Source organism: Carcharhinus amblyrhynchos, chromosome 3 (genome assembly GCF_965287045.1).
Source record: "Carcharhinus amblyrhynchos chromosome 3, sCarAmb.v2.hapA, whole genome shotgun sequence".
NCBI classification, from domain to species: domain Eukaryota; kingdom Metazoa; phylum Chordata; class Chondrichthyes; order Carcharhiniformes; family Carcharhinidae; genus Carcharhinus; species Carcharhinus amblyrhynchos.
This window is the reverse complement of record NC_137326.1, coordinates 58,221,457-58,247,348: the sequence shown is the minus strand read 5'-3', so window position 1 is coordinate 58,247,348 and position 25,892 is coordinate 58,221,457. Positions and strand designations below refer to the sequence as shown.

General features: G+C 42.9%; 1 protein-coding gene across 2 annotated transcripts in view; it reads right to left on the bottom strand.

The window, feature by feature from the left end:
• The window catches only part of rad54l2 (RAD54 like 2), a 123,433-nt gene extending 112,948 nt beyond the window's left edge, over positions 1 to 10,485 (bottom strand). For both annotated transcript variants that reach the window (XM_080184363.1, XM_080184355.1), the window contains exon 1: positions 10,316 to 10,485. The gene's annotated coding sequence lies outside the window, so the exon portion shown is untranslated. The remainder of the gene's footprint in view (positions 1 to 10,315) is intronic.
• Positions 10,486 to 25,892: the final 15,407 nt, after the last annotated feature.

Genomic DNA, 25,892 nt, shown 5'->3' with positions numbered 1-25,892 from the left:
TATTGAAGGATATAAAAGGAGTTCAGAGAAGGTTTGCAACTGACTTTTGGAATGAAGGGGTTAAGCTTATATAGAAAAGTCAGTAGGCTGGACCTGTAACTATTACAGACTAGAAAATTGAGAGATGTTCTTAACAAAACGTAAAAATCTTGAGGTACCCAAAAGGGTGGATGCTGATAGGATATTTCCCCTCATGGGGAAGTCTAGAACCAGGGATCAGTTTAAAAATTAAGAGCCTTCCTTTTAAGACCGGGATGGGAGAATTATTTTCTCTCAGAAGGTTGTGAACCTGCAAAATTGTTCCTCAGGGAGCGGTGGAGGCTCAACCAATGAAAAACTGAGTTAGACAGATTCTTGACTAATAAGGGAGTCAAAGATCATAGGGTAAAGACAAGAAAGTGGAGTTGAGGCCACAATCAGATCAGCCATGATCTTATTTATTGGCAGAGCAGACTTGAGGGGCCAAGTGGCCTACTCCTGCTCATTTGTTCTTGTGTGATGGACAGGAATAAGTTTATATGCACATACACACACACACCTTTTTTACTGGGCTTTAAATTATAATTCTGTAGTAAGGAGGGCTTGTAGCACAGTGGCATTATCCCTACTGCTAGGTAAGGACTTGTTGGCCACGGGAGCAGTGTTCAATACAGTTCAACAGACTGATAAACACTTCCCTCACCATTCTCCAAAAGATTAAAAAAGTCTGGGCATGAAGTTACACTACAAAATAAATGTCTGTAATTGTACAAACAAACAATCAAATTGGAATTCCTATTAATACTGTATTGCATTAATTAATATGTCCCACAATGTAGCTGCAATCATTGCTTATATTATAAACGGGAGAAGATGTGTGCAACTAACCAACATCTCAATGGATCCAGTAATCACACCAAACAGTGACATCAGACACTTCATTACCAAATCAAAAAATACTAAGGCAGTGCGAAACTCTAGGTTATGGATTGGCTCGACAATAGATCACTTGTCATTCTGGTGAGTGGCACTAGGTGAATTGCTCCTTCAGAGAATCAATGCAGATATGACAGGCCAAATGTCCTCTTTCTGTGCTGTAATAAGATTATGTGGTAAATTCTCTCCAAGTGACGAACTGTTCCCAGCATGCTGGACAGTCAATGTCATAACACTGCAAATAGCATTTGAGTATAACAGGAAGATTTCTGAAAAGCCACATTCAATTAAAACAGTTCAAAACCCAGCAATAGAATCAGACGGCAGACAGCACCTTGCTTCAGATCCATCTCTTCACTGCTAAAAGGCTCTTGATCACACAACCCCCAGCAATTACCTGCTAAAGGATTCAAAATGGCATGCAGTTGGAACCTATCCTTTTGAAAAAAATTCAGCAATCCTACTTACAAAAGGGGCAGGCAAAGTTGAGGGAAACAGCTGTACATGTCACTGTAATAGTCAAGTGTTATACAACACAGGATAAGTAGTAGATTCCCATAGAGAAGCACACACTGCCTTCACAGCATTCCTCCTGCCTTATTAATCAGATCTTTGGGGATTTTCAAGCATGTAGGATAAAACAATCGCTTTTGAGAAATAGGATCAGTAATTTCCAACTGATAATATTGCAATCAATTGCACATTTGCAGCCTAGTCTCCTTGAAGGTTTAATGCAGAAAGGAAACAGTCCACTGGAGCCATTAAAATATAAACCAATGATCTTCAAACAATCAACGCTATTAATGTTGCTGGCTGAGTGACTCCCTCCCAACACGTGCTTTCTCCCTATCTGCTCATTGCCTGTGAGCCATAGTGCAGTGCTTCCCTATCTGTACTGTTCTGATACAAAGGTAACCTTTCATTTCACAGACTGTCACAACTCCAGACTCTAATCTGGTCCTAAACAAGATTATGCCTGAAATGGTTGGACACGAAATCCCAGTCAACTTGACTCTTACTTGTGCTACTAAGAAACAGGAGTCCTGAAGTTATTCATCTTTGCTCAGTAACAGCATTTAATCAGACTATCATATGCCCTCGGTGTTATCTAAAACGTCGATATACAAAATGACACTGTTTCAATGAAAAAATGGAGCTAAAACTTCAGCAAGTGATTTCCAGAAGTAAGTGAAACGCAGCTGCAATGTTCAGCAAAAATAACCCATGCAATGTAATAAGTATCCTGCCTGCGTTCTGATTGAGCAATGATAGGTCCACTCTGAAAGTAAACAGATCACTATCCATTCATACCAGAATAAGGGCCATCACAGCAGCTTTGAAACAATACGAAGAGTTATATAAAACCTAGAAAATGCTGCAACTGCATACGACAGAAAGTTCATCCACCTGAAACTTGAACCCTTTCTCCCTCTCCAGATGCTGCCACCAGTGTGTTTTCATTTCAGATTTCTAGCAGCCACAATTTTGTTTTTGGAATCCTCACTGCTGGAAGGGTGCACAGTTAGAATAATTGCTGGTATTTAGGAAACTCTCCCTACCAGAAGTTGGGATAATCGAGATGACAGGCTAATGTGTGCTTTAATTCTTCATATCAAGAGTAGAAGCATATTAAATTGCTGAACGTGTTAGCAGTGGAAAAAACTATAAACATTTTGTCAAACCTACTTTTTCCTTTCTGTATCAACAGGTGACAGTTTGTTCCACTGCTGGTGTATTAAGAATGTGGTAAAATCTCAGTGCCAAACACTCAGGATTCAAGCAGAACTGTAGGACAGCTCAGAACAGTCCACGGCCACTACATTTTTCCTTGGTAGTAACCATTGAGACCTATCACTGCCAGGCTGCTATAGCTTTCTCTTCAAGGCCCAGAATGAAACTCCATCACAGAAAGTGTGTCAGCTGCTCACTGATTTGCCAACTATTAATTTCAGTGTATGGAGACCTGGGTTTCTGTTGTGCCCCAATGGTGAAGAGGAAAATCTAGATCAGGTACATCCCAGATACCACCCAAAAGATACATTTCTCTGATGGAGAAGAACGTTTACGTTCTTTCCTGCAATTTGACTTTTAATTAGTTAATTATGGCAATGCTACAACTTGCCAATACTGGAGGTACACACAGTGGGGGAACGATCTGAATTCAGAGAGTCAAACTTTACAGCACTGAAACATGCCCTTTAGCCCAACTTGTCCATGCCACCCAGTTTTTAATCACTAAGTTGGGTCAAATGTGAGCAATTGGGACTATATCCCTCTATACCCATTTACCCATGTAACTGTCTAAATGCTTTTTAAAAAACAAAATTTAATCCGCCTCTAGGCCTTTTTGTATCGCTCCCTCTCACCTTAAACCTATACTCTAGTTTTAGACTCACCTACATTTGGGAAAAAGACATTGACTGTCTACTTGATCTGTACCTCTCATTGTTTTATAGAGCTCTAAGATCACCCCTATACCTCCTACGCTGCAAGGAAAAAAGTCCCAGGCTATCCAGCTTCTCCTTTTGACTCAAACCATCAAGTCCCAATAACATCCTAGTAAGTCTTTTCTTCATTCTTTCTAATTTAATGATAAACTTTCTATAACAGGGTGACCAGAACTGCATACAGTATTCCAAGTGTGGCTTTACTGATATCTGTACGACCTCGACAAAACATCTCAACTCCTATATTCAATGTTCTAATAAAACCAAGCTTGCCAAATATCTCCTTCACCACCCTGCCCACCTGTGACTCCATTTTCAAGGAGCTACGAATTTGTACTCCTAGATCAATAACTCTCCCCAGCGCCCTATCATTAACTGAATAAGCCCTGCCCTGGTTCAATCTACCAAATTGATCACCTCACATTTATCTGTATTAAACTCCATCGGCCCACTGGTCCAATTGATCAAGATCCCGTTGCAATCCTAGCTAACCTTCTTCACTGTCCACTATGCCACCAATCAGAAGCAGAGTTCATTGCCAGCAAAGTAGACTCCAAAAATTTCAGTGCCTATATTCAGAATGTTGCAATATTTATTTGTGAACTTTGGCCACTTTCTGTACTTTAAGCTAAAAGCAGACCAGTTGGGTGGTACCTAAAATCCATTTTGTTACAAATCTGATATTATTCACTTCAAAGGGCAGATGGATCAAGTCTGACCAGGTGGTCACCGAGTGCTAACTATCAAGTTCAGATGTGACAGACATTTAACACTGATTAACCTGGTCACAAAAGAAAAGCAAAACCCACTATTAGCGATCGATCTTCTATCTCATCCTGGGATACTACATGTATTAATTATTATCAGACATGAAGGCCACAGATGTAAATAACACAACAACAGCACAAGAATTTAACAAGACAACCACTGTAAATGGCACCCAAATTTGAACAGGAATCACTGCTTAAATTAGCATTCAAATTTTTGTCTGTAGACCAATGAGAAATTTGCAGGGTATCTTTTCCTGACTTCAGTACAAATGTTGCAGGGTTTGCTCACTCTACCTTCAGTTTGACTGGGATTGGTTAGATACCAATTACTCTTATTTCCTCGGGATCATGTCAAGATTGAAGGTTTGCCTGGGCTTCTTGCCCATGACAGTTGCTAAGTCCATTTATACTGCTCACTGACAGGCTGCGATTTCAAGAGACTGTAAAGCTTAAACCCAAGCTCAAAAGAACTCACCACGGCTTTTGCTTAATTCTGTCCAAGTTCAATAGTGATCTTGAATTCTCATCTTCTTTGTGGCTCAGTGTTCAAATCCTCCATTCATTCTCGATCGCACCAGCTGGTTATTTTTTGCTCAAATTCTTTCTGTCAGAACCATCAAATGCACATCAGCCAAGGTATGGCAGTAGTACTGTGATCGGACAGATGGGACATTGTACATTGCCTTTTAATGAAGTGCTGACATTATCCCCTTAGCTCAGAATTATTTGTAAACCTCGACATTATGCTTTCTTTAGCAACTATGTAGTGGTGTAGGTGCTTGTTTGATCATCAAGAACATTTTCTTCATGCACTCCATTTCACAGCATCTATGCCATTTAACATTGAACAACCCAATAATGAAACGTCTGCACAAATCACCACGTAAACCAAGAAGTTCTGTTTTGATTGTGCACATCATGCGAGCAAGTTACTGGTTGTTATGAGGCTGTTGCTAATGGAAGAAACAGTGACAACAATTTGAAGTGATTATGTATATACATTGTACCATATTAGAGGGGACTACTGATTATTCACACTCTAATACGCTAATTAAATTTTGGCTAAAGTTCCATTTGTGCACGAATATACAATATCAAGTGACATGAAGCACCTTCCAGTCCAAGATCACAATTCTCTAATTATGCCAGAATCCACCTTTTGTGCAGTGTCATGAACTATTTCCCTTGACGAGGGGTCATCTAGACTCAGCACGTTGGCTCTCTTCTCTCTCCACACATCAGGCCTGCTGAGATTTTCCAACATTTTTCAGTTTTTGCTTCAGATCCCAGCATTCGCAGTATTGTGCTTATCCTGTTGAATTATTTCCTTACTGCTTTAAGTCAGACCTTCTGTAAGGTCTTTGAAGTATCGGAACTCACTTTCCCAAACAATTGCCTATCCCGCTGTACACGCACTCTGTTCGATATTTTCAAACAAACTGTCTGATAAGAACAAAGAAAATTACAGCACAGGAACAGGCCCTTCGGCCTCCAAGCCTGCACTGACGATGCTGCCTGACTTAACTAAAACCCCCTACCCTTCCGGGGACCATACTCCTCTATTCCCATCCTATTTGTCAAGACGCCCCTTAAAAGTAACTACCGTATCTGCTTCTATTACCTCCACCAGCAACGAGTTCCAGGCACGTACCACCCACTTTGTAAAAAAATCTGCCTTGTACATCTCCTTTAAACCTTGCCCCTTGCACCTTAAACCTGTGCTTCTTAATAATTGACTCTTCCACCCTGGGAAAAAGCTTCTGACTATCCATTCTGTTCATGCCTCTCATATCTTATCAACTTCTATCAGGTCCCCCCTCAACCTTCATCCTTCCAGTGAGAACAAAGTTTCTCCGACCTCTCCTGATAACTGATGCCCATCAGGCAACACTCTGGTATATCTCTTCTATACTGTCTCTAAAGCTTCCCACATCCTTTTGGTAGTGTGACAACCAGAATTAAATACTATATTCCAAGTGCTGCCTAACTAAGGTTCTATTAAACTGCAACATGACTTACCAATTTTTAAACTCAATGTCCCCAGTCGATGAAGGTAAGCATGCTATATGCCTTCTTGACTACCTTCTCCACCTGCATTACCACTTTTAGTGACCTGTGTATTTGTACACCCGGATCCCTTTGCCAATCAATACTCTTAAGGGTTCTGCCATTTACTGTATATTTCCTATCTGTATTAGACCTTCCAAATACAATACCTCACATCTGTTCAGATTAAACTCCATCTGTCACCTTTCCACCCAAGCCTCCAACCAATCTATATCTCACTGTATCCTCTGATAGTCCTCATCGCTATCTGCAAATCCACCAGCCTTTGTGTCATCCGCAAACTTACTAATCAATCCAGTTATGTTTTCCTCCAAATCATTTATATATTACAAACGTCCCACTGATCTGAGAAACGCCATTTGTCACAGCCTTCCATTCAGAAACACATCCTTCTACTGCTACCCTCCATTCCTTTGACTGAGCCAATTTTATATCCACCTTGCCAGCTCATCTCTGATCCCATGCGACTTCACCTTCTGCACCAGTCTGTCACGAGGGATCTTGCCAAAGGCCTTACTGAAGTTCATGTAGACAAAATCCACTGCCTTACCCTCATCAATCTCGTCACTTCCGAAAAACTCAGTCAAGTTAGTGAGACACGACCTCCCCTTCACAAAACCATGTTGCCTCTCACTAATACATCCACTTATTTCCAAGTAAGAATAAATCCTGTCTCGAAGAATCCTCTCCAATAATTTCCCTACCACTGATGTAAGGCTCACCAGCCTGTAGGAACCTGGATTATTTTTGCTACCTTTTTCAAACAAAGGAACAACATTGGCTATTCTCCAATCCTCTGGGACCTCCCTGACATAACTCCTCACTCACCTGAAGGAGTGAGGCTCCGAAAGCATGTGCTACCCAATAAACCTGTTGGACTTTAACCTGGTGTTGTGAGACTTCCTACTGTGCGTACTTGCCCTGTAGCCAGTGAAGATATGAAGATCACTAGGAATAAGGAGGATTGCTGGCCTTAAACACCGTGAGGCTCCACCTGGTCCCAACAGCACTATTAGAGTTATTAATTTCAGCAACTTCCCTCCTGAGAGTATTAATAATCCAATTTGCAGCTCCTACCTGGATCCAAAGAGTTTCTGCAGCAGTTGTTAGGTCTCCTGTGACAAGCCCTCCCAGATACTTTCTGAAAATCAAGAGACATTCACACTCTTCTCTCATCCACAAATGCTGTTACATCCGCAAGAAACTCCAACACATTTTTCCAGCTCTCTCCTGCCGTTCTTAAATGCTACATCAGCTCAGAAGGACACGTCGCACTCCAAAAACAGTTATGTGCCTTCCTCCATCTCAACATTTCCCCGGTGTGGTTTGATGCCATCAGCATCATTCCAAGCCAATGTGAAAGGCATTTTTTATTGATGCAAACTATGACAGCAGAAATCAACTGCAGTTAGTTTTTCCTTTCCTTATTTCTCCCAGAGCCAATGATTTTTGCTAGCACGTCGCACACATGATCGTGCCCTGGTGCCCCCCCAGGATACTGTCCAAGAGCAGAACTCTGGCAGCTACAGATCAGGGACTAAATTGGCATGTTTATTACATTTTTATATGAAATCATGTCACCTGCATCAACAGGAACAGTTCCCCATTTTTTCAAGTCTTTCATCATAATTACAGTTCCTGGTACCTGAATAAAGCTGAACTGTTCCTTTTCTGTTATCTCAAGTTCCTTCCTATAGTGTGCAGAACAAAACTGCACGTAGAATGCCATCTGTGATGCACTTGCTTGCTGAACCATCAAGTAGCAACAGTCTTTAAGTCAGAAACTAAGTGTTCTGCATGAAGCTGATTTCTTACTACACTGCTCATCTGGAGTCTCCAACAAAGGTGTGACATTTAGCTGCTGAAATGGAGCTGTGTGCGTGACAGCAACCTGCTCCTTTAAGACTAGCCTAGTCAGAAATAGAGGTCAAGTAGAGGTTAAACAGCGTTATTCAGGGGCATTTTTTTAAGATTGGAAATTATTTAAACCCATAACTCCTGTCTGTAGGAAACAGGTCATTAGTCAGATTAAGCCAACAGGAAATAGCTGATTATTTAAAGAAAAATGTTCAGTTGCGATTCTTAGTGACAGTGTCAGCCTTAGCTGAGTGAGTGTGTGCACTTACATCAGTCAGAAGATTAAGGATTCAAGTCTCAATCCTGTACTATACTAAGGGTGTGCAGCACAGTCAGAGATGCTGTCTTTCAAGTGAGATTATAAACCAAGTGGTTGCAAAAGATCCCAGTTCAGCATTCAAAGAGAAACAAGAGATTTCAACCAACATCACTGAAAATGGTTATCAGCTAATTTATCTCACCACAGATTATTGGGTCTGCTCTGTTTTTGACCATCCTGAGGCTGTGAACAGTGCTATATAAATGCAAATTATGCATATGAAGCTATTTGGGACCATTCAGGTTCAAAATCAATGCAAACTTTCCTTGTGGTGCCAAACTATGTTGGAGTGCACTGGATGCAAGGCCTTTATTTAAAATACATAATAGGGTAAAAAGTAAAACAGATGTGACAAATTTGCACAATTCAACTTAAGAGAGACAGTGAAGCAGTTTAAACCCAGCTCTTCACACAATACTGCCAAGAATTCTCCTGACAAACATCTGCCTCTTCTTGCCAGATGATATTTCTGCTCATTCTAATATACACACAAAAAAACTAAAAACAGATTTGTCAATTTTTCAAGTGGTTTAATCATCTTACTTAGGGAGATAATTCAGTGTTATATAGTCCCTGGAAAATGAATAATTTCTGTGAAGATTGGAAATCATTAACATCATGGCATCTCACAGAACCGACAGAGACCATTCAGCCCACTGGATTGCGCTGGTTTGTGGAGCTATATAATTAGTCTCATTCCCCCCAGTCTTTCCCCAAAGCACCACAATACTAATTTTATCTTTAAAGCATTTAACCAATTCTCTTTTAAAAGTCATTATTGAATTTGCATCTGCCATCCTTTCAAGGCAGTGCATTCTGTAAACATTAGGAACTGCCAAGATTAAAAGATACTTAAGTACATCAACCATCTTACAATAAATATCCTTTAACCAACTACTTAGAACACGGGGCTCCAGTTTGATAAATGCAATGTTCACATTAGCCAACTCAAAAGGGAGCTGTGGATTTAGGGGGCTAAATCTCGATCACAAAACAGGAATTCCTGCAAGAAGCATGTGGATGTAATTGCCTGCAAGGTCAACTGCCTGTCATTTCCTGTCTTGGCTCACACAAGGAGAATGGTGATATGGTTGAGGTACTCAACAGTAACTTCCATCCATGAAGCAGTTACTTTCCCAAGAGGAGACAATGCCCCAATAAAAACAGAGAAGACTGATGGGAAAGGAAAAGAAGCAAGAGAGGGAAAAAGACACGTGAACAAGATTTTTTTGTGCAATAATTATAATTAAAGCACATGCTTTAATTACTCTCCCTCAAGTCTAACATAACATCAAGAAATAACTCTCCCTCAAGTCTAACATATTTCACTCACTATCACATACACGGTTTATACTGCGACTCGACAAGAGCCCTAAGTGATTCAATTATCACATTCTTTGACAAACTGCATACACCAAACTTAACCATCATGTTACTGCCATTCACAGTATACAACACATATTTATGGTTCTCAACCCAGCCACCGTACCTTTATCCAGATAAGCCGCAACTACTATTTGTTAGGAAACAAGACTACCTAAATACTCTATGATTGGACAAATGCAAGTGGCACCCATTCCCCATTTATACTGATTACAAATAGAGCCCATCTCAACCAGACCCGGGGGCGGCGGGGGCACGGGGGGGTGAGGGGGGTGAGGGGGGTGAGGGGGGCGGCGGGGGCACGGGGGGGTGAGGGGGGTGAGGGGGGCGGCGGGGGCACGGGGGGGTGAGGGGGGCGGCGGGGGCGGCGGGGGCACGGGGGGGTGAGGGGGGCGGCGGGGGCACGGGGGGTGAGGGGGGCGGCGGGGATCAGTCACGGTCCCCCCGCCACTGTCTCTTTGTTCCCTTTGTCTCCAGCCCGGCCTTAGGCCGCTCCCCGGCCTCCCGTCCGCCGCCGCCTCCCCGGCCCCGAAATCCGGCTCCAGAATTCTTCTTACCTCAGGCAGTCCCAACTCCGCCACCATAAACCCCTCCCAAGCCGTTTTAAATCGGAAAGTGAAGGCCCCTCTCACATCGACCAAAGTCAGACACAGAGCGGCTGCTCCAATGCACGACACAACCTTCCCGGGAAACAGAGAGCGCCGACAAACGGTCCGGCCTCTGAACGGAGCTGCAACTGCGCCACCAGCCGGCCGCCGACACACTGCGCCGCCGCAGAACGCACTTCCAACTGCCGGCCGCCGACACACTGCGCCGCCGTAGAACGCACTTCCAACTGCCGGCCGCCGACACACTATACCGCCGCAGAACGCACTTCCAACTGCCGACCGATTGCACACTGCGCCGCTGCAGAACGCACTTCCAACTGCCGACCGACGGCACACTGCGCCGCCGCAGAACGCACTTCCAACTGCCGGTCGACGGCACACTGCGCCGCCGCAGAACGCACTTCCAACTGCCGACCGACGGCACACTGCGCCGCCGCAGAACGCACTTCCAACTGCCGGTCGACGGCACACTGCGCCGCCGCAGAACGCACTTCCAACTGCCGACCGACGGCACACTGCGCCGCCGCAGAACGCACTTCCAACTGCTAGCACATTGCGCTGCGAGTAAGGACAGTCATCTGCCGACCGCCGGCACACAGCTTTGACAAAGGGACATCTGGACTCCAAACATTAGCTCTTTTCTCTCCTTGCAGATGCTGCCAGACCTGCTGAGATTTTCCAATACTTTCTCTTTTGGAGCCGGCACACTGCGCCACAGTGGCAGACACTGCCACCTGCCGGCCTGCAGTGAGTAATTACACTGAACATCACCATCGATTGAAGTCTATCAGATACTCAGTTTGGGCATAATTACTGGCAGTCCCTCAGCACTGGATTATCCCTGAGACTCTGTGGGAACACAGTAAGAAGTCTGACAACACCAGGTTTAAGTCCAATCTGTGGGAACGCGCATAAGCAATAGGAACAGGAGTAGACCACATGCCCCATCAGCTCTGTTCCACTATTCAGTATGATTGTAGCTGATCTTGAGCTTTAACCCCACTTTTCTTTAATTCTCAGACAGATCAAATATGCGTCTATCCCAGCCTTAAATGTAGTCAACAATCGGGCATCCTCTTTGCTCTTGGGGTTGAGAATTCTAAACGTTCACAAAACCTCTTTGAACAAAGAATAGTATAGTACGGTAACAAGCCCTTCAGACCAGCAAGCTTATGTCTTTCTAAACTAAAGACTTTTTGCCTCTATTCCCTGCCTATTCATGTATCTGTCAAGATGCCTCTTAATGTGCCATTATATCTGCTTCTAGCACCTCCACTGGACACATGTTTCAAGCATTTACCGCCCTCTGATTTGATTATTGTCACATGTATTAGCATAGAGTGAAAAGTATTGTTTCTTGCATGCTATACAGACAACATATACTGTAGAGAGAAGGAAAGAAGGGAGTGCAAAATGTAGTGTTATAGTCATAACTAAGATGTAGAGAAAGATCAACTTAGTGTAAGCCTATTTTCAAAAATCTGATGACAGCAGGGAAGAAGCTGTTCTTGAGACTTCAGGCTTTTGTATCTTATTCCCAATGGAAGAAAACAGTTGAGAATATGTCCAGGGTGCATTATCATAGAATCTACAGTGCAGAAAGAGGCCCATCGGATCTGCGCTGAACACAATCCCACCTAGGCCCTACTCCCATATCCCTACATATTATACCCACTAATCCCTCTAACCTACACATCCCAGGACACTAAGGGGCAATTTCTTAGCATGGCCAATCAACCTAACCCGCACATCTTTGGACTGTGGGAGGAAACCCACGCAAACAATGTGCAAACTCCACACAGACATTGACCCGAGCCAGGAATCAAACCCAGGTCCCTGGAGCTGTGAAGCAGCAGTGCTAACCACTGTGCTACCGTGCCACATTAGGTCCTTAATTATGCTGGCTGCTTTTCCAAGGCAGTGGGAAGTGTAGACAGAGTTACTGGATGGGAGGCTGATTTGCATGATGGATTGGGCTAAATTCACAACCTTTTGTAGTTTCTTGCAGTCTTGGGCAGAGCAGAAGCCATTCCAAGTTGTGATACAACTAGAAAGAGTGCTTTCTATGGTGCATCTGTAAAAGTTGGTGAGATTCGTAGCTGACATGCCAAATTTCCTCAGTCTTTTGAGAAAGTAGAGGCATTGGTGGTCTTTCTTAACTGTAGTCTTGGCATGGGAGGATCAGGACGTGTTGTTGGTAATCTGGACACCTAAAAACTTGAAGCTCTGAACCATTTCTGCTGCATCCCTTTTGATGTAGACAGGGGCATGTTCTCCACTACAGTTCTTGAAGTCAATGACAATTTCCTTCGTTTTGTTAACGTTGAGGGAGAGATTATAGTCGTCGATCCACATGCTGCACTGTGTTAAAAAAAAATTGCTTCTCATTTCTTTAATCTTTCCCCTTTTACCTTAAACTTGCATCATCTATTAATTGACATTTCTATCCTGGGAAAAAAAATGACTATCCATTCTATCCATGCCTCTTGTAATTTTGTCAGGTCACCCCTCAGCCTCTTTTGTTTAATTGAAACTAAGTTTGTCCAATCTCACCTCATAGGTCATACCCTCCAAACCAAGCAACATCCTGATAAATCTTTTCTGTACCCTCCCAAAAGCCTCCACATTTTTCTGTAGTGTGGCAACCAGAATAGTATGCAATAATCCAAATGTGGCCTAACAAAAGTTCTGTACACCTGCAATGTGACTTGCCCATTTTTATTCTCTTTGTCCTGATCAATGAAGGTAAGCATGCCATCTGCCTTCTTGACCATCTAACCACTTACGTTGTCATTTTCAGGGAACTGTGGATCTGTTCGCCTTGATCCCTCTGTGTGTTAATGCTTCTAAATGTTCTGCCATTTACTGTATACTTCCCTCCCACGTTAGACTTTGCAAAATGTTTGTCTAGATTGAATTCCATCTGCCATTTCTCCACACAAATCTCCAGCCTATACCCTGCTGTATCCTCTGGCAATCCTCCTCACTATCTGTAGCTCTCTCAATCTTTGTGTTGTCTGCAAACTTACCAATAAGACAACCTATATTCTTCTCCAAATCATTTATATATATTACAAACAACAGAGGTCCCAGCACTGATCCCTGCAGAACACCAGTGATCACAGATCTCCAGTCAGTAAAACACCTCCACCACTACTCTCTGTCTTCAATGACCAAGCCAGTTCTGTATCCATCTTACCAGCTCGCAACAGATCAAATGTGACCTTCTATATCAGTCTGCCATGAGGGACTTTGTCAGAAGCCTTGTCCATGTAGACACTGCCGTCCACTACCCTGCCCTTATTAACTATTATAGAAGAACTTCCTCCTCATCTCAATCCTAAATGATCGGTCCCTGACCCTGAAACTGTGGCCCCATGTTCTGGATTCCTCAGCTAGCAATAATAATCTCAGTGTGTTCTGTGTAGATTTCAATGATCTTGCCTTCAATGTTCTAAACTCCAGAGCATATACATCCAATTTATTCAGCCTCTCATCATAGAAGAACCCCTTAATTGAGGAACAATCTAGTGAATAGTCACTATACCACCTCCAAGGCAGATTTATCCTTCCTTAAATGTGGAGACTAAATATAACCAATTGCAGGTAAGGTTTCAACAAAGCCTTACACAATCGTAGCAATTTACTCTTGTACTCTAATCACTTTGCAATATAAAGACTAATGTGCCATTTGCCTTCCTAATTGTTGATTGTACCTGTATGCTAACTTTCTGTTTGCCTTGTTGTGTACACCCAAGCTTCTCTGAACATCGTTTACAAATTTCACGCCTTTTAAAAGATATTCTGCTTTTCTTATTCAAACTGAATACCCAAACTTCCTCACGTTATACTTTATCCGCTGCCATCTTGCTGCCCGTTTAATGAACCTGTTACTATCTCTTTAAAGCCTTGTTGTTTCCTCCTCACAATTTACATTGTCAGCAAACCTCGATACATTTGTCTCTCTGTATCTCTGTCTAAGTCAGTGATATAGATTGTACTGATCCTTGTGGTACTCACTGACTGCCAACTTGAAAATTCCCTGTTTCTTCTTACTATTGAAAATGCCCTATTTATCCTTATTCATTGCTTCCTGACTGTTAACCAATCTTTAACTTGATTTATTATTGTCACATGTATTAACATATAGTGAAAAGTATTGTTTCTTGCAAGCTTTACTGACATAACAGAATGAAAGGTGAGGGTACAGAATGTAGTGTTACAGTCAGAGAAAGATCAACTTAGTGCAAAGTAGGTCCATTCAAAAGTCTGGTGGCAGCAGAGAAGAAGGTGTTCTTGAGACGGTTGGTACATGACCTCAGACTTTATATATTTTTCCCGATAGAAGAAAGTGGAAGAGTATATGTCTGGTGTGCGTGGGGGTCCTTAATATGCTGGTTGCTTTGCCCAGGCAGCAGGAAGTGTAGACAGACTTAATGGATGGGAGGCTGATTTGAGTGATGGACTGGGCTTCATTCATGACCCTTTGTAGTTTCTTGCGGTCTTGGGCAGAGCAGGAGCCAGACCAAGATGTGATCCTCTTCCATGTTAAATTACCCTCACTTCCATGAGCCCTTCTCTTGCATGTGTGGCACCATTTTTGAAAATCCAAGTAAACATAGAAAATCGGAGCAGAAGGAGACCATTTGGCTCTTTGAGTCTGTTCCCCCATTCGTTATAATTATGGCTGATCATACAAAATGTAACCTGTTCCCACTTTTCCCCCATATCCTTTGATCCCTTTAGCCCCAGGAGATATGTCTGACTTCTTGAAGACAAACAATGATTTGGCCTGAATTGCTTTGTGTGGTAGTGAATTGCACAGATTCACCACTCTCTGGGTGAAGTAATTTCTCCTCGCCTCATTTCTAAAAGGTTTAGATTGTGACTCCTAGTTCTGGCCACCCCCATAACCAGTCACATCCTTCCTGTATCTATCCTGTCTAGTCCTATTAGAATTTTATAGCTTTCTATATATGGCTTTGTAAAGGGGAGGTCGTGCCTTACAAATCTGGTAGAATTTTTTGAGGAGGTGACAAAAACGGTTGACGAAGGACGAGCCGTTGTCATCTATATGGATTTCAGTAAGGCGTTTGACAAAGTCCCTCATGGTAGGTTGGTAGAAAAGATTAAGGCTCATGGGATACGAGGCCAGGTATCTAGATGGATTGAGAACTGGCTTGGTAACAGGAGACAGAGAGTAGTAGTGGAAGGGTCTTTTTCTAGCTGGAGGTCTGAGACTAGTGGTGTGCTGCAGGGCTCAGTACTGGGACCTTTGCTATTTGTAATATACATAATATACATAAGTGACTTGGAAGAGGGAGTAAGTGGTGTGATCAGCAAGTTTGCAGATGACACAAAGTGATGAGCAGTGTCAGGCAATACAGCAGGATATAGATAGGCTGGTATATTGGGCAGAGAAATGGCAGATGGAATTTAATACAGATAAATGCAAGGTGATGCATTTTGGAAGAAATAATGTAGGAGGGAGTTGTGTGATAAATGGTAGGACTATTAAGAGTATAGAAACGCAGAGGGACCTAGGGGTGCACGTACACAGGTCCTTGAGGTGGCAGTACAGGTGGAGAAGGTGGCGAAGAAGGCCTATGGTATGTTAGCCTTTATAGGAAGGAGTATAGAGTATAAAAGCTGGCGTCTAATGTTGCAGTTGTATAGAACGTTGGTTAGACCGTATTTGGAGTACTGCGTCCAGTTCTGGTCACCTTACTACCAGAAGGACGTGGAGACCCTGGAGAGAGTGCAGAGGAGGTTTACCAGGATGTTGCCTGGTATGGAAGGACTGAGCTATGAGGAGAGATTGGCCAAATTGGGGCTGTACTCCTTAGAAAGACAGAGAATGAGGGAGATCTAATAGAGGTATATAAGATTATGAAGGGTATAGATAGAGCGAACAGTGGTAAGCTTTTTCCTAGGTTGGATACAAAAATTACGAGGGGCCACGGGCTTAGCGTGAGGGGAGCGAGATATAACTCAGAGGTTAGAGGGAGGTTTTTCCACACAGAGGGTTGCGGGGGCCTGGAATGTGCTGCCATGTAGGGTGGTGGAGGCAGGTACGCTAGAGTTGTTTAAAGCTTACTTAGATAGGCATATGAGCGGACTAGAGATGGAGGGATACAGGAGACTGTTCTAAATAAAGATCAAGAGCCTTGGGACGTTCCTGGGAATCAACTGATTCCTGTGGACCTTCCAACATATTTTCTGGCTCACTTGTCTTACGTCTGAGCTTCTGGGGATTCCTTGAATGTTTGCATAAGTTGTGCATGTTATTGATGTCTTTTTTTTAATCCACAGGTGCTTCAGTCCACCTTGTTGTCCAACAAGGGGCAGACACGTGATGGGTCGTGCGAGGGCTGCTCTTGGATGTTGCTTCGAGAGTTGTCTAGTGCTTCACGTCATTAGTGTACGCTTAAACTGGACCAGCTGACAGGCAACATGACAGCTCAGTGACTATCACTGTTTGCTGTGCAGATACATGGATTTGGGTCGGTGTCTGTGGGAGTTTGCACATTCTCCCCGTGCTTGCATGGGTTTTCTCCGGGTGCTCCGGTTTCCTCCCACACCCCAAAAACGTGCTCTTAGGCTGATTGATGTTAACAAATTGTCCCTAAATTGGTTGTCCCTCAATCTGGTTATGGTTCCTTTATTGTGGAGTCCAGTAGGCGTAGACAAGGGTCATAGGTAGAAGAGGGCACTCACAATGTCAAAATGGCGGCGCAGGCTTGTTGGGCTGAAAGGCCTGTTTCCTGTGCTGTGTTGTTCCTTGTTCTTTAATCTCAATCTTCTAAACTCCAGCAAACATAATCCTAACCAAAATCAATGTCTCCTCATACATCAGTCCTGCTATCCCAGGAATCTGACTATTAAACTCCTTCTGTAGCAAGAACATCCTTCCTCAGATAAAACTGACCAAAACTGCAGACAGTATTCCAGGTGTGATCTCACCATGGCCCTGTATCACTGCAGCAAGACATCCCTATCCCTATCATTGAATCCTCTTGCAATAAAGGCCTACATGTCATTTGTGTTCTTTACTGTCTGCTGCACCTGCATGCTTACCTGCAGCAACTGATGTATAAGGACACTCAGGTCTCATTGTACACTCCCATCTCTTAACCTATAGCCATTCAGATAATAATTTGATTTTCTATTTTTGCTACCAAAGTGGATAACCTCACATTTCTCCACATTATACTCCATCTGCCATGCATTTTCACACTTACTCAGTTGTCCAAATCACACAAAAGCATCTCTCATCTCACCTTCCCACCCAGATTTAGAGATATCACATTTAGTTCCCTCATCTGAATCATTAATATACATTGTGAATAGCTGGGGTCCCAGCACTGATACCTGCAGTACCCCAGTGGGAAAAAGATGTTTTTAACATACTTTGTTTCCTGCCTACCAACCAGTTTTCTATCCATCTCAATATACTATCCCTTACAACATCTACTGGTTCCTCATTACCCAAAAGTCACATCCTCAGAAAACTTCATGGTTTTCCAACTACCTCTTATAGAATCCTGGGATGTAGGGCATCAGATCCTGGGATTTGTCAGACTTAACTCCCTTAAGTTTTTCCAATATTCTTTCTCTGCTGATATTAATTACCTTGGTTTCCTTACTCTTACTAGTCTCTAGATCACACTGTTTCTGATATGCAACTTATATCTTCTACTATTAAGGCTGACACAAAATATTTGTTAATGTCTTTGCCATTCCTTCATACCCTATGTTAACTTCTCCTGTCTCTGCCTGCAAGGGACATTAACTTTAGCTACTCTCCTCCTTTATATGTACTTGTAAAAGTTCTTACAATCTGCTAATATCCCCATCTGGTTGACTCTCATATTCAACATTTTTGGTGTCTAAAGCACGCCCAAACTTCAGACTTACTGCTACTGTTCACAACATTATAAGCCTCTTTTAATCTAATCCTCTTTCGAAAGCCACAGATGAACCTTTCTTGCTACGTTTCTGTTTTTTAATGGAATGTATTTTTGCCAAACATTTGAATTGCATCCTTAAATATTTTGCATTGTTTATTTACCACCATATCTTTAAGTCCATTTACCCAATCAACCTTAGCTAGCTCACCCTTTATAGTTATACTATTGGTTTCAGTTTAAGATTCTCGTTTGAGATTGGAGTACATCACTTTCAAACTTAATATGGAATTCAGGCATATTATGAGGACCATTTCCCAATGGATCTTTCACAATGAGGTTACTAATTAATCCTACCTCATTGCTAAATACCAGATCTAATACTGCTTTATTCCTAGTTGGTTCCACAATGCATTGTTTCAGAAAGCATTCTACAGACTCATCTTCCAGACCACCTTTGCCAATTTGATTAGTACGATCTACATGAAGATTGAAATCCCCAAAAATGTTAACATTGCCTTTGTTACAAGCTCTATTAATTTCTTGCTTGGACCTATCCCAAGCGACAGATCTATTTAATGGAACCTATGGGGAACTTCCTTGTATTTAGGGAACCACAGCTGGACCACTGTTAAGGAAAGATATATTTGTTGCTGATCTTGTGCCAGGACAAATCATTTAATGAAATAACATGGTACTGGGTGCACAGGATCAGGGGATGGATTCTTAGGCACCAGAAGCTCCTAAAGGGCCACTCCTTTCCAGTTATATTGGAAAATGACTGAGAGCAAATGAGGGAGAGGAAAACTGCAGCACTAAATTACTAGGGGGCGTAGGTTTAAGGTGTGAGGGGCAAGGTTTAAAAGAAATGTACAAGGCAGATTTTTTACACAGAGAATGGTGGGTGCCTGGAACTTTTTGCCGGGAGAGGTAGTGGAAGCAGATACGACAGTGGCTTTTAAGGGGCATCTTGTCAAGCACATGAATGAGATGGGAATAATGGTCCCCGGAAGCGCAGGGGGTTTTAGTTAAGTCAGGCAGCATGGTCAGTGCAGGGCTGGAGGGCCTGTTCCTGTGCTGTAATTTCCTTTGTTCTTTGTTCTAAAGGTTGGCTGTTTTGCCACAGAATGATCCAGCAGAGAAGCTGTGCCTCTTCCCTGATGTGAGAAAGTAACTGGATCTGGGAGGAGGTAAGAAAATACATTGACTCGGTAACGTAAGCTTGTTACGGTAAGTATGCTGCCACATTGTTTAATATTATGGTATTGGCTTCCAATAGACTTTGGGAGAAATATGGGATGGTATGGGTTAATGAACGACAGCCAGTATTTTTGACCAGTTGGGTTGGATTCTTTGACAAAGTAACTAATAGTGTTGATGAGGGGAGAGCAGTTGATGTACACATGAATTTTAACAAGTGCTGCTTTGATCAAGTAACACTTGGGGGAATTATTAGGGGAATTGAAGATCATGGAATTAAAGGACAGTGAGGATACCAAACATTCTCAGGTGTAGGAAGCAGAGATTTGATGACTAGTTGATTTTCAGACTGAAAGAGAGGCTACATTTGATTTGTTTTATCATTATCACATATACAGTGAAAAGTATTGTTTCTTGTGCACTACACAGACAAAGCACACCATTTGTAGAGTCCATAGGGCAACAGGAAAGGAGAGGATGCTGAATATAATGTCACAGTCATAGCTAGGGTCTAGAGAAAGATCAACTTAATATAAGGTAGATCCATTCAAAAGTCTAATGGCAGCAGGGAAGAAGCTGTTATTATTATCTGCCAGGTTTCAATTATAGAAGGAGCTTTACTCTATATCTAACCCACGCAGAGTGTTACAAACTGCAGATAACTGACTTGGAATGAAGACTGGGAAATTTAATTCCTGTCACCAATAAGATCCAATACCTTTAAGCCCTCAGTGTGCAAAAGAGGATCAGGAAAGAGGAATGAAAACATATTTAAGTATGAAAACAATTTTTATACAAGTCAGCATGAAAAATCTGGTATTTAAATCCTGCAGTGGGCTGTAATAAAGATCCCATTATTATATCAGAAATCTAACTTATTTTGTTATTCAGTGGAGCCTGATCAATGTATACACAATGTGGAGATGCCAGCGTTGGACTGGGGTAAGCACAGTAAGAAGTTTCACAACACCAGGTTAAAGTCACCAGGTTTATTTGGTAGCACAAGTCACAAGCTTTCAGAATGCTGCTCATTCATCAGCTGAGTGGGAGTTCTATTCACAAACAGGGCATATAAGACACAAACTCAATTTACAAAATAATGGTTGGAATGCGAGTCTTTACAGGTAATGAAGTCTTACAGACAATGTGAATGGAAAGAGGGTTAAGCACAGGTTAAAGAGATGTGTATTGTTTCCAGCCAGGACAGTTATTGAGATTTTGCAAGCCCAGGCAAGTCACGGGGGTTACAGATAATGTGGCATGAACCCAAGATCCCTGTTGAGACCATCCTCATGTGTGCGGAACTTGGCTATCAGTCTCTGCTCAGTGACTCTGCGCTGTCGTGTGTCATGGAGGCCGTAAAGGTTGTGAGGTGTATACACAACAGTGCCATCTTGTGTTTGGAGGATCAATGGCAAGTTTCTATTGGTAGCAAAAGCCACTGGCTTTCGGAGTGTTGTTCCTTCGTCAGGTAAGTTGGAGTTCTGTTCACAAACAGGGCATATAAAGAATGTCTTTTTATGCCCTGTTTGTGAACAGAACTCACACTTACCTAACGAAGGAGCAGCGCTCCGAAAGCTAGTGGTTTTTGCTACCAAATAAACCTGTTGAACTTTAACCTAGTATTGTGAGACTTCTTACTGTGTTTACCCCAGCCCAATGCCGGCATCTCCACATCAGGTTTCTATTGATCATGGTCCCACCTCATGTAACCGGCTGTTCAGGATTGCCAGCTCGAGGCTGGACCTCAAGACAGTTGTAGCTAGAAGAGGGGTCTGACAGTATGAGGAGCTGATTCAAGCAGAGTGGGGCTTCTAAATCTGTCAGTGCTGATGCACATCAAATAGCCTGTGTGCTTAACTATGACAGAAGTGGTACCTTTCTATGTGACTAACGGTAATGATAGGGTAAGCATTTTTTTGTCCATTATAGGTCCCTATATGCAGTAAGCATGAGTGGTGTAAGGGAAAGGGATTCTAAAATCTTCCACTCTTGCTGGGTGGTTTAAGATTAATCATCGTTGTAAATTGGGAAAACACAGCAGACAATTTGTGTACAGCAAGCTCCCAGAAACATGAACATATCATTAGTTTTAGTGATTTGTTTTTGACAAGGACACCAGGGAGAATTCCTGTACTTTCCTTCAAATAGTCATAGAGTCATAGTATCCCTATAATCCAGAAGGAGACCATTCGGCCCATTGAATCTGCACCAACAACAATCCCACGCAGGCCCTATCCCTGTAACCCCTGAGTATTTACTATGCCAATCCCCTTGACACTAAGGGGCAATTTACCATGGCGAATCAACCTAACCCATACATCTCTGGACTGTGGGAGGAAACCAGGGCACCCAGAGGAAATCCATTCAGACAAGGGGAGAACGTACAAACTCCACACAGTCACCCAAGGCCAGAATTGAACCTGGTCTCTGGTAGTGTGAGGCAGCAATGCTAACCACCGTCATGTAATGGGCATTCCAGTCCAGTGTGGTGGAAAAGCTACACTGTCAGAAGTACCATTTTCAGGTAAGATTTTAAATCAAAGCTCCATCTGTTCTCTTAAATAATTCAATGAGTAGCATGAGTGCTCATCATAAGAACATAAGAAATAGGAGCAGGAGTAGGCCATCTAGCCCTTCGAGCCTGCCCCGCCATTCAATAAGATCATGGCTGATCTGAAGTGGATCAGTTCCACATTCCCACCCTCTCCCCATAACCCTTAATCCCCTTGCCTATCAAAAACCTATCAACCCGCGTCTTAAAAATATTTAGCGAGGCAGCCTCCACCACTTCAACGGGCAGAGAATTCCAGAGATTCACCACCCTTTGAGTGAAGAAGTTCTTCCTCAACTCCGTTCTAAACCGCCCCCCTTTATCTTGAGGCTGTGCCCCCTAGTCCTACTGTCCTTTCTGAGCGGGAAGAGTCTCTCCACCTCTATCCTATCCACCCCATTCATCATCTTATACGTCTCAATGAGATCTCCCCTCATTCTTCTAAACTCTAACGAGTACAAGCCTAGTTTATTCAGCCTCTCCTCATAGCTCAACCCCCTCAACTCCGGCATCAGCCTAGTAAACCTCCTCTGCACTCCCTCCAAGGCCAAAATATCCTTGCGTAAGTACGGCGCCCAAAACTGCACACAGTACTCCAGCTGCGGCCTTACCAATGCCCTATACAGCTGCAGCAAGACCTCCCTACTTTTATATTCAATCCCCCTCGCTATGAAGGCCAGCATCCCATTCGCCTTCCTGACCACCTGCTGCACCTGCAGGCTGGGTTTTTGCGACTCATGCACAAGGACCCCGAGGTCCCTCTGCACCGTCGCCTGCTGCAGTTTTTCGCCACATAAGTAATAATCCTTCCTACCATTATTCCTACCAAAGTGGACCACCTCGCACTTGCCAACATTAAATTCCATTTGCCATTTCCTGGCCCATTCGCCCAGCCTATCTAGATCCTTCTGTAGACTCTCCACACCCTCCGCACAATTTGCCGTTCCACCAATCTTGGTGTCATCAGCAAATTTCGACACCATACACTCGGTTCCCTCCTCCAGATCATCTATATAAATGCTAAATAGCTGAGGCCCCAGCACCGACCCCTGGGGCACTCCACTAGTCACCAACCGCCAATCCGAATAGCACCCATTAACCCCCACTCTCTGCCTCCTATTTGACAACCAATCCTCTATCCACGCTAACACCCTACCCCCAACTCCATGCCCCCTTACCTTCTGCAATAACCTCTTGTGAGGTACCTTGCCAAACGCCTTCTGAAAATCAAGAAAAACCACATCCACTGGCTCTCGTCTATCCACCGCCCTAGACACATCCTCATAGAACTCCAGTAAATTTGTCAGACACGACTTCCCTTTAACAAAACCGTGCTGTGTCTGCTCTATCAAGCAATTCCCCTCAAGATGCCTCGCTATTTCTGAAGGGGTTAGATAAAGAATAAATCTTCCTCTACACTGTCCTCATCAAACACTCCCAGGACAGGCAAAGAACAGGGTTAGATATAGCTCCCTCTGCACTGTGTCACCATCAAACACACCTGAGGTAGGTACAGTATAAGTTGTTTTATATGGCACTTATTCTGGTCAGTTAATGGGAGGGAACTGTGCCAGCTCCTTTGGTTGCCATGCTAAAAATGGGCCCCTTATCTGAAGAACAGGATCATTGGCCCTCAATGTGTTAGATCTGGACTCAGCCAATGTAAAAAATGTGATGTCTTTCAATCCTCAGCATGTTAATTGTGCATAGCAAGTTCATTGTGCATAAAACTGAAATTCATATCCTCTAGCTCACAGATAGAAAGAACAGGGTCTCGTTAACTTGTATCTGAAGGTCACCAATGCCTATATCAAGTTTGATTACACTGTCCCTCAAAGGAACCAATTTTGAGGGCATACATTTACCATCAGATGCCATGGTCTGAGAGAATAAGCAACAATTGTATTTCCTATTTATTTATGACCTGTTTAGAGTTACCTTCAGCAGCTATCACAGAATCCCAAGCGTTCTAACGGGACAGGTGAGTAGAGCAGTGGGTCTTTCCCATCTATCATTTTCATAGCTTCATAAAGAACCAGTGTTGTCTGATAGAAATCACTCAGTTGCCACTGGTGTTACCAAATACACTAATCTTGATGAAAAAAAGTCACACAGACAATGCACATTAATACATGTATTACTTAATAACATCTACTACTGATAAATAACAAAAGAGGTAAAGCATTCACAAATATCCAAACGCATTTGCACACAAAAGGGCATGACCTTAAAATTACAGCTGGGTCATTAATGAATGAAACCTAGAAACACATCACCCATTTTACAAACAATGGGTGGTAGACATCGAGAACTCTCTCCCTGGGTTGAGACTACAGGGATCAGTTGAAACATTTGAAAGTCAGATTGATCCTTTGTTATGTCAGGGTATTGAGGATACAGAACAAGGTGGGTAAATCCAGTATATTAATCAATCATGGCCGCGTAATCTGCAGATCCCGGATGAGTTCCTCCTGTTCCTATATCCCGTCTCATCTTAATAATTACTAACAACTACACAAAAAATTAAAGTGCACATGCAAACACCACATGAATGTGATTGTTACCATCACACAGCCAATAACAGTGCTCATCTATTGATCTGGAATGGCATTAACCACATTTGAATTCCTAATTAACCACATATGTGTAGCAGCAATGATATTGGATGCTACCGAAATGAAGAGATTCCGATACATAACAGGTCTTGCTCCCTATTTTTGACACAGTAAGAGTACCACAATATTAGTGCCACAGTGGGATGGAGTCAATCTCACAGAAGCCACCGCCAATTTGCACAATTACACCCAACATCATCAGTCACATCTCCTCGTCTCAGCCCCCAGAACTCCCAGTCTCGCACGACCAGTAGAATGGTGGAACAGGCCAGCTGCTTCCACTGACTTTCAGAATACTCAGGGAGATGATCACCATCGGTAATCCAGAGGCCCAGGCTGAAGCCTTAGAGACATGGGTTCAAATCCCACCTGAATTTAAATTCAATGATTAAATCTGGAATATAAAGTTGGTCTTTATAATGGTGGCCATGAAAACCATCCAGTTCACTGATGTCCTTTAGGAAAGGAAATCTGCTGTCCTTACCTGGTCTGGCCTTACCATGACTCCAGAGCCACAGCAATGTGGTTGACTCTTAACTGCTGTCTGAAATGGCTGAGCAAGCCATTCGATTGAAGGGCAATTAGAAATGGACAACAAATGCTGGTCTTGCCAGCAATGTCCACATCCCATGGAACAATAAAGATGTGGAGAGCCTCTGAAATGTTTTGTCAGCTGGCATGGTGAGTGCTGACCTTTTGTATGGCTTCAAGAGTGAGCTCTGCAGCAGAGATTACATCATTTGAAGATGAGGGGGTTTACAGTTAACGTACGTATGGTCACGCGATTCTCCTCGATTGTGTTTCAATTGCCCTGACGGCAAGGGGAATGTAGAGGAATTTTTCTAGAGCTTCCTTTCCCCTATCAACCCTGGATGTTTTAATTGCCCTTCCCAGAGATAACATGGCTACCAGGACAGGAGTGTGATTGGCAGTGTCTTGTCACAGCACTTCAAGCAATAAGCTTGATGGACCTTCATTCTCATATGTTCACTTGAACTGAGGTTGAGAGGGAGCACAGAACACTCAAACCTACCACCCCGATTGCCTGGTTGAAGCATTCAGCTCTCCAAAGTGTTCATTTCATTCTGTCTGATTGATGATCAGCATCATGCCTTGTCAATTACATTAAGGTTTGTTAATATCAATTCCATTATTAATGTTAAGAGAAACAAGTAATAGGTATTAATTATCTTTGAGCACATAAATAGGAGATAGTTAGGATGCTGGGTTGAGTGGGAGAAGAGCTGTGA